This window comes from Puntigrus tetrazona, chromosome 15 (genome assembly GCF_018831695.1).
Source record: "Puntigrus tetrazona isolate hp1 chromosome 15, ASM1883169v1, whole genome shotgun sequence".
In the NCBI taxonomy this organism is placed as follows: Eukaryota; Metazoa; Chordata; class Actinopteri; order Cypriniformes; family Cyprinidae; genus Puntigrus; species Puntigrus tetrazona.
Genome location: NC_056713.1, coordinates 9,139,305 through 9,149,689, shown reverse-complemented (window position 1 = coordinate 9,149,689; position 10,385 = coordinate 9,139,305).

Here is a 10,385-nt window from a genome sequence, read left to right as displayed (position 1 = left end):
CCATAGACACTTTGACATTTTAGCACAAGAGATTTAAAACAAAAAATAAAATTTAACCTTTATTTTTTTATTTGTAAATCTGACATTTTTTTTATATTATATTATATTATATTATATTATATTATATTATATTATATTATATAAAAATGAAAGCTATAATTAACTAAATACTTAAATTAAATGATGGTAAATCCAATTCAATTAAATAAATAGAACAGAATATATCCGTAAAATATAATTCCAAAATAAAGTGTATTTATAAAATAAAATAAAGATAAAATAAAAATGTAATAATAATAAAATAAAGCAATTAAATTAAGCTTGCTTCCGTCGTTCATTCATTTACTCATTTATGTCAGAATTATTATTATAATTATTATTATTTTATCCATAAACCATCTTTTAATTATTGTTACTACGGTACAGTTAATATAACAAATAAACGCTATAAATGTATATTATATTATATTATACTATAATTCCTCAGTATCTCTGAAAATCTCAGGTAGGTGTCTTGAAATCAGGCAGCTCGTTGTTTTCAGGTCAGCGCTCTCGGAGTGCCTTTAAAAAGCTATTTGATTAAGCAGCAGTCACGCAGGTATCAACTCAGAGCACTGACATCAACGAAATGAAAATACATTTCCATGAAAATAGATTACCTAGCGGTTGGATGACACCGTTTAATGCGGAGACCTCTTTCCACCCAGTTACTATCTCGAAACTTAAGGAAAAGTCGTACTTTTTTTTTTTTTAAGCTCTGAGAAAAAGCCCGCGTTTTAATACACTCTTTTATCAGTAAAGAGGGCCGCCTTTCAAAGGTATAAATTAGCGCGACTTCCTCCTTCCATCGATAATCTTTACCATAAAATGAAGTCAGGCCTGAGAGCTCTAAAATGTGCTTTAAAGTTTCATCCAATTACCCGCTCCAGAGCCTCATAGTTTCATTTTGCATTAATGATGAATTCGGAAGTGTCTGAGATCTAATCTCGAACTTGGGCCTGATGTGCTGGGGCTGGATGGGAAGCGTTTTCTGTGCGTTTGGCATGTGGTGTGGGCCCACGGAGGACGGAAATGTACTGCAGACCTAACCCTGGTTTTTGCAGTCACCTCACGGCCGCTCTTTCTGCACTTACTCAAGCGTAGCCTGTAAGAACTTACAGCTGCCTGTTCCCCGTTTGGAGCGCCCCCCTTCCCTATTGGCCTGCGGCCCCACTGTTAAAAGCATCCGAGGGCCCACATCGCATTCCAGGTCCCCTTGTAAAACATTGCGGAGGACCGGGGTCTGCAGCGGGACCCCTTCCGCATCCTGGACTTTTATTGGCATGGAGAGCGCACGTGGACATGCACACACTCACACACACCTACCGCCTGTTATTGAGTGGGGAAACCGTGGCGGTAGTTGGTTTTCAGCTTTTTAGAAACCCTGAAATGAAAGGTTGGAGGTTCACTCAAACTAAGGCCAACCGAGATGCGGAAGAGTTCGTTTCTCCATCGGATTTGGAGAGGTGTAGCAATACTTTACATGCTCACCATTGGGGGTGAATGGGTGCCGTCGGAATGAGAGTCCAAACAGCTGATAAAAACATTGCAATAATCCACATCACTCCTGTCCATCAGTTAATCCAGTCTTGAGATGCCAAAAACTGTATTTGTGTGAAACAATAAGACATTTTAACTTTAAAGGAGTCCTTAATATGATAAAATCATCTTGACTGCTGGTGTATTATATATATATATATGTATAAGATGTAGCTGTGTGGATTTTTTGGGGATTGGGAGGTTTTTATGAGCTGTTTGGACTCTCATTCTGACGGCACCCATTCACGTCCACTGGTGAGCAAGTGATGTAAAGCTACATTTCTCCAAATCTGATGAAGAAACAAACACATCTACATATATCTAGACGAAGCCTGACCTGAATGTGGCTAACCTTCATTATATTAAACGCTATTAAAACTACCGGTAAGAATATAGAAATGCTGCAATTCACGAAAAACATAATAGCCTAAATAGCCAATAAATCATCGACATTTGGCTGTTGGTGACCTAGGCGACAATAAAAGATGATCAAAAGTGTATAAATAGCGTTCATTCTGACGTTACCCAGCACATTTCGAGTGTGTAAGTGTTAATAGGCTTTTCTTGTAAGTGCAGAATGACAGCAGCTCTTTAAAAGCAGCTTCATTAGAAGCAGAAATTAAATAGAGCAGATCGATACCACGGGAGCCAAATAGACGTAAATGGATCCTAAACATGTTAGAGTTTAGATGTGGGCCATTCGTTTGTTTCAGCCGCGCGAGATCTAAAGTGCCTGTTGGAGGTGAAGGCCTGCCATTATCTGGGAGACGTTGACCTGCTCAGAAATAAGCCAAAGGATGGTAGGATGGTAGGGCTGAAGCGCTTAATTATCTCTGAGATCCTCATCAAATATGGATAAGGAGCTGTAGACTAATGTGTTCATTACAAAGAAACTGCTAAGCGCGGTTCTGGAGTTCTCAGACACTGGTGCGGCCGTAGACACCCACCAGCACCATCAACCAAACCCCCATCAATCTCGTCCCAAGCCTGGCAGGAAATCAATCTCCAGCACTTCCTAATAAAGCTGTGAGCTTGCTCCACCTCTCCATTTCTGTCACCGGGAGAACACGCTTGCTCTTCTTATCCATCCCATTTAGAATAGAATCTTTATTTATCGATACGCGACTAGGACCGGAGGAATTCGTTTCCGCAATTTCCACACAATGTCAGAGAAGAACATTATCAACAGGGTGATACTGCTGGAATAACATGGGGTTTAAAGAGACAGTTGTCAAAAAAGAAAATCCTGCTATCGTTTGCTCACTCTCAAGTTGTTCCAAACCTGTATGAGTTTATTTGTTCTGTTGAAAACGGAAGGAGATGTTTTGAAGAATGGTGGTAACCAAACAGATGCTGGTCCCTATGAACTTCATGTTTTGGACCATTGACTTGAGGGTGAGTAAAATGACAGAATATTAATTTTTGGGTCAATTATCCGCTCAAGTCAAAATGGATTAACCAAATTTGACTGTAGTTTTTTCAGCCTTAAGATCTTTGAACAATTGAGTCCAAAATTCTCATCTGACATTTTTGCACATTAAAATAAATGCAACCTCACATTGTGTCTCCAAAATGTTCATGAATCATAAAAAAAATAAATAAACTCTGATTAGGTTAGATTTTCTGCATCCATTTTTGCATTCATAACAAGCATTTTGATGAAGGCAAATACAAGGAGAAAACTAAATAAAATATAAAACCCAAAATTTCTGACTCCAAAGCCATTAACACCATACATAAATTAATTGATTGATTGATTGATTGATTGAATAATAATTTTCAACTTCAGCATTTTTTGTAAAAAATAAATAAATATAATTAAAAACAAAGACATTTAATGTTTCATAATTTATAGACAAACAACCCGAATTCATGAAATGTTGGGATCTTTTTTTATTTTAATAAAATAAAAAACACTTTCAAGTCACATGAGCCAATGTTTTATACGCAATAAATCTTTGAGAACATAATAAATGTCGAAACTGAGAAATGTGAAATGAGCAAATGATCAAAAAAAGTCGGCATGGGTGACTGAAGAAACAGCAAGCAAGAAAATTTGAAAAAAATCAGCTGGGAGAACATCTAGCAGCTAATTACGTTCATTGATATCAGGTCGGTATCATGATGAAAATTACATTCTGTGCATAAAACTGTAAAATTTCTCAGTTTAATTTTTTTTATGCTTCGTATGTAATGCACAATTATTTAATATTTTTTAAATTTAATTTTCCAGAATTCGGGTTGTAGTTTACTTTTTTTAATTAGTTACTCATTTATAAATACCAGCTAAAAAATAAAATGTTTATCTATCCATCTATCCACCAGACAGCCAGTCAGATATTATGGTGGATGTTAATACTTTCTAAAAAAAATTGCATTAGACCATTAAGCTGTCTTAAGAGTTTAATGCGCTAAACTTTGTTATAAACTTTACGTTTAAGTTAGGAATAATGGAATATTGAAAATCCTGAGAATTGAGCTTTTTACTTGAGCCTGGTGAAGGGTTCTTGAGCATCGTCTGTTATATCAAAGTGCTTATTTGTTTTTTATATTGGATTTCTTTAAATGGCCAGTGTTCATTTAGTCGCTTCGACCGGCCCTCGTCTCTTTTCAATTGACTCTTGTTTGCGCAGGCTGGAATTACAATAATTGTGCTGTGGCGGCAATTCATTTGAGGGTAAGCCTTATTAACTTCTCTTTAGAGGTCGGAGATGAGTGCGGGACAACTCATTTCTGCCATCGTCAGGTAAGGCCTCGAGCAAAGCCAGGCTCCGTCAACTCTACGGCCCCGGATCTTCAGACGGCTAAAAGGAACTGATGACTCACTGCGGCTCCTGTTGAAATCCGCTCAGAAAATCCAACTAATCCACAATCCCTGAGCCCAAGGGTATATGCACCCAACATACTAGCCCACAACCTCTGTCTGCCGCCACAATACCGCAATCTTCAAACCGAGGAGATTATCTGCTTTATCTGGCCGGGCAGCTTTGACCGTACAGTACAAGTTACTAGATTACAACTCTCGGTGCGAACTGTTCATGCCTGAGATTTGCTAACATGATAGCTAGCAAAGTAGCTGGAAGTAATTACCAGAAGGAACCAAATTATGACCTAGTATTTAGGATTACGGCTGTTACCCTAATTAAGATCCACAATTTTTGTGCCAGGTACTGTAACTTTGGTCCCACTTTATATCAGGTGGCCTAAACTACTAAACTTTATCCAATCGTGAGTCATAGAAATCTGGCTAAGGCCTTCAGAAGCATCAGCGAAGGCTTCTGTAGCTTAAAATCAATGGCAGTGAAAACATTGGATTGATCAGATTTCATTGGCCATCTAGCAGGTTTACGATGACGTCAGCATTTTCCCGTCCTTTGATTGGGTGATCAGAGAGCGTGCTAATCAAAGCTAGCAAACAGCGTCACTGTCAATCAAATTTCTTTTGACAGTATTATTGTCGTTTCTCGAGTTTCGTACAGTATATACGGCGTACAGTGTGTTGTTGTAGGTTTTCGGTGCATTCTGTTAAACATTTTCGCCTTCTATAGCTCTAAATATTTGAAGTACTGAAAAGATTTAAAAAAAACAACCACGCACACCTCACTATGGTAGATTAAATGTCATTTTTATCGCGTCATGCGTTGTATTCCGGTGTTATTTGCAAGATAAAAAGCCACGTTTAAGTGATATTTCACAGAGTGAATATCTGTGTGAGGTATAATACGTTTGAATTAATAAATGTCTGTAAGGACATCAGGCAGACTGTATTTTGTCAGGTTAATGCCTCAGATAGAGATGATTACCCTTATCCCACCTCAATAGCAGCAGACGTGTTTTGCAATACATTATGATCACAATAAGTACATTGTAAGAACATAGTAAGGCCACCTAATATTACGTGTGACCGTAACTTTAAATAAACTACTGCAACTTAAAATTTTTGAAAATGACCTGAAGGTTGAAAATGTAGAAGAGTATCAAAAAGTAATCAGTTACATTACGATTAGTCGCGATTAATCGATTAGAAATAAATTTGTTTACATAGTATATGTTTAAATGTATATTTATTTTAATAAGTTAAACTTAAAAATGTTTTTAACTAATACTTATGCATTATTTATGAAGTTATGTTATTTAAATTCTATAAAAATACAGGTTTTATAGTAAATGAAATGCGCTTAACTGCTTACTTACTGAAATTTTGTTACTGCTGAAAGTTCTGACGAGTATTTATAAATATACTTTAATGCAATTTCTGTTGACACTTGTATGTAGTAATGAACTATGTTTGTAATTACACATTTGTAATAATGTAATAATGTAGTTATTATTTACTTGTAAAATCAAGTAACACATGACAATTATTTTTCAATTGAGTTGTTGGAATCTGGTCCCATTCTTGTCCTATAAAAAGAGATATTCACAGGTTACAGTACACTAGCACCTCTTAAATTGTTAAACTATTAGCTTTCCTACATCGCTTTTAACGTTGCTGCTGTCCCTCGCATCCTCATAGTCATGCTTCATGAGATGCGGTGGAACCTAATTTGGGAAAATCTGCCAGATGTTGCCATTTAAATGCTGCAAAATGTAAACAGAGCTGCGATAGTTAGACTCTTTTTGGTAGCTGACAGCGTTTCCAAATTAGCCCAAATATTCAGCCAACATGCGAGTTGAGAGGATGAGTAGAACTGACAAGGTTAAGATTTATAACTTGCCATATAAACACGAATCTGATTGTAAATGACCCATTTTTTTGATTTGATGATTACATGACTTCCTGTTGCACCAGTATCTTCACGCTCGCACATGACGCGCTAACTGCTAGGACCACAAACCGACAGAATCTCGGTAGAATCTTTGATGCTATTTCAGGTCATTGCGTTATGCCACTGTAAATCAGTGAACTTTCTGAAATTAATGGGATGTCCCTGTAATTGGCCATTAATCTTGTTAAAGGTAAATTTCCTTCTCTCATCTTGGTCAGCTAATGACATCAAATTGAATCCGTTCTGCTCTTGCCCACTGATGTATCGCTTTGTGTTTGGATTGAAGCTGTAACGTCGTTAGCCGGTGACCTTCACATGAGTCAGCAGAACCGGGAGGACAGAACTTCCTCTTTGAACAAAATTAGATATGAAGCATCAAAGCGCAAGCCTTTTGTCTTAGATCGGTTTTGAAGCGTTAACGGTTTCTGACAGATTTCAACATTGCATGAAGAAAACACAAGCGCCGCCGGCAGTGCAAAACTCACCGTCGTGAAGTTACGGTAGATGTCGAGGATGGTTGCTAGGGTGTTGCTATGCGGTTGCTGAGGGTTCAGAGCAGATTTCAGAATATTGCAATATGGTTTCTTGGTTTCTTCTAGTCAGACATTGTTTCCATTTAATATAAGGTGTACTGAAGATGTACTTGTAGTACTTGTAGATGATGTGCTGTACTTGTAAAAAAATTATATGATATTAAAATGAAATAAAATGCCATTAACTGAACATAAAGAGGGAGACTTTTATATTACTAAGCATACTTTTAAGAAGTGTTTTATTTTGAAGTATAAACTCCGAATTATGGGGAAAATTGCTGAAGTTTCGAGGAAAAAGTCTCAATTACCTGTACTTTTTCTTTTTACAAATTATGTTAAGTTATAAATTCTAGGTTATTGCAAGTCAAAATTGCAAAATTCATATCACAATTTTGAATTCAGGGGTACTGTTATATTGTTATATATAAGTTAATATTGGGAAAAATTCAGAATTTTGAGGAAAAAATTAATTGTATTTAATATACCCTGATCCATATTTTTTAACAAATGCTTATGAGTACATTTAGCATTACTTATTAGCATTATTAACTAATTGCATTTATACAAATGTAAATTGTAAATAATAATAATAATAATAATAATTTAATGCCAATTATCATGCAACAACATTGCTTTAATTTATCTTTTAAAGGCTTGATTCAACTCTGTTCTCTTCGTCAGTGTAAATATGGTGGTTTTTCTCCATTTTATCGCCTGTCAAATTACATTTTAAGTTTGACGCGTAGAAACAAGCCACAAGGACCCGAAATAAAGCCCTTCATGTAGTCAATTACAACTAATTGCTGTCGTCAATGTGATTACACGAGCAATGAAAGGCCTTTGAAAAGAAAGCAGCGTAGTGTTACCACAAACAGGCAAACCAAAACTCATTCAAACATGCGAGTGCACTAGTTATGGTCAGCGCTGGAGCGTTTTCCATATTTTCCAGGCCATTTTCGGTTGAGGGTCTTCACGAGCGAGGCTGTCAGCTCGCGCGATTGTCTCCGCACCGCTTGCGTAAAAAAAACCGCTCCGTTCCGACTGGAATGAACTGGCGGTTTGCCTGGTGTGAGAAAAAGGGAGTCGAGCATTCGCTTCTGAAGTCATTTCGTACGTTTTTTTGATTAAAGAAATAAAGAGAGAGCCCTGGAAGTGCTCTGCTCATGCTTACGGTATGAATCAAACAAGCTGAAGTCTGAAACAAAGCAGGGACAGAAAGGGCAGGGGGTCTCGATGCTGAGCTTTTGGAACGAGACTTGTGGGCAGAGGTGTACGGAGAAAACATACCAGAGCTGATGCATGGGCGTCACGTCAAAATCGACTCAATTAAAAGACAAAATGTGCTTGGGCGAAAGTTAGAATATACAGGGGGTTTCTGAGTCACACAAGAGCGAGGTCAGTATCTCCGATTTTGAGTCAAAGGATCAAATAGACAAACGTGTTTTGAATATTGTAGACATAATTTTTACTGTTTTATACCGTTAGTACTTTAATATTACATTAATATATTAATTATATTAAGAAAAAGAAAATGCTGTAGAAACAACTTTCTATCTATCTTTCTTTATAGGTAGAATAAGCAGTCAAATTAATAACTGCATACATAATGTGCATTTTGAAATTGCTCATAAATTGCACAAAGCAATTAAATGTGACATTTTGAAGTAAAAGGACTGAAGTTTGATTGAACATACTCTTACACAATATGCGATTTATGTTTTATTTACAACTTTAAAAGCGGTTTTATGCAAAATACAAAATACAGTTTTCTAGCAGTGAATAAAAAATTGACATCAATTAAATAAATAAAGAAATAAAGAAACGGAATTAATGGATCAGATAGTCAAATTAAGTTAAGTACAATTTGTAATTAAGTTATATATTATATTATCCAGCAGAGTTAACCATGTCTTTAGTTATTGATAGATTTTCCACTAAAAAACAACAACAAAACAATTTTTATGTAATATTATTATCATTTTTTTCTTTACAATAACAGGGTTGAATGGTTGACAATGTTGATGCAGACAACACTATAATTTGAGCAAAAAAAGGACTCTTGCCAAGGACGACTGATTCATTCCTTCATGTTAACACTTGAATATCTTAAAGAGAAGGACAGGATCTTTGTTTTCTAATAAGTATCTACATTCACGGCGCTGGAATTGCGCTTGAGGCTCCGATGCAGTGGATTTTCAGGACAGATCAACATTCGTAGCACAAAAAAGTCGTAAAGCGCGATACAAAACCTCAACTTGACGCGAGTCGAAACTAGACCAAAAGGCTTTCAGCGTATTTTTTTAACATCCCGAAGCCTTTTCATTTGTTATTAGAATATCTCGGCATCTAAGATTGTAATCTCTTTCTCTTCTGCAGCTTGTCTGCTCCTCACTCGCAGTCATCAATCATCGCGGGGCAATGACAGGAAGGGCAGTTTGAGCGTGTATTAGGTGAGATGAGCTGCCGCCGGAAGGCACCACAAAGCAGAGGTTGGTCCGACCTGTTACGGGAATGTCTCTTTATGTCAGAGTCGGTGTCACTCTTGTGTTTCTGAGGGTTGAGTCGCAGCTGCGCTCGCGGAAATCACATGTTGTCAACGAACGTCCGACTGACAGCGACCTCCTATTGAGTGACTCACAGATTAATGAAAACAAAACATTCTCTTGACGGTCGTGCCGTCATAGTGGCAATGTGGCGAATTTTCCGTCAGTTTGTTTTTTGTTAACACAATGTCGGCGCCGGACAAGACTGGCGCCTCGTGACGCGCCAAAACAAAATCACACCCATGATAATCAATGAAACCGTCTATACTGGAAGAGCCTGTTGCTTCGCTTCTTTAGCCCAGCTCGGTTTTTGACGTGGTGCAAGCACGCTTCAGGCACTGCTGGTCTGATACTGCAAAAAAAAACAGGTGATAAATGTCAAAAACAGGCTCATTGATCAATGCTGGAAACTTTGCATCAGGCTTTGTTGGACATGCAATTTTAGAAATGCTGAATTGGTTCACTGTTTGAAAGTAGGCCATGTTAGTGGCAAAATTGTTGGTTGGGGTGGAAATTATGTGCAAGTATTTATATTTGGGTAGTTGACATATGAATGTGTCCTTGGGTTTGATGTAATATTGTAAATAAGTAAATAAGTAAATTAAATTAAATAGCCTCTAACATTGAAGATAAACCTCTCTGATGGAATTTGTGATTCTAATTTAAATTAAAAAAAAAAAAAAAAAAAAAAAAATATATATATATTTAAAAGAATAAATAAATTTAAAAGAAAGAAAGAAAGAAAGAAAGAAAGAAAGAAAGAAAAAAGAAAGAAAGAAAGAAAAAGAAATCGAAAGAAAGACTAACTGCTTCTATGGTAAACAAATATAATTCTGAGAAAAAAAAATATTAAAGTCTACATAGAAAGAAGGATGTGTTGCCTTCAAGGTGAACAAATATAAAAACTTTTTTATATTTAATATAAAAATAAATCTATAAATAAAATAAATACACCAATTCTA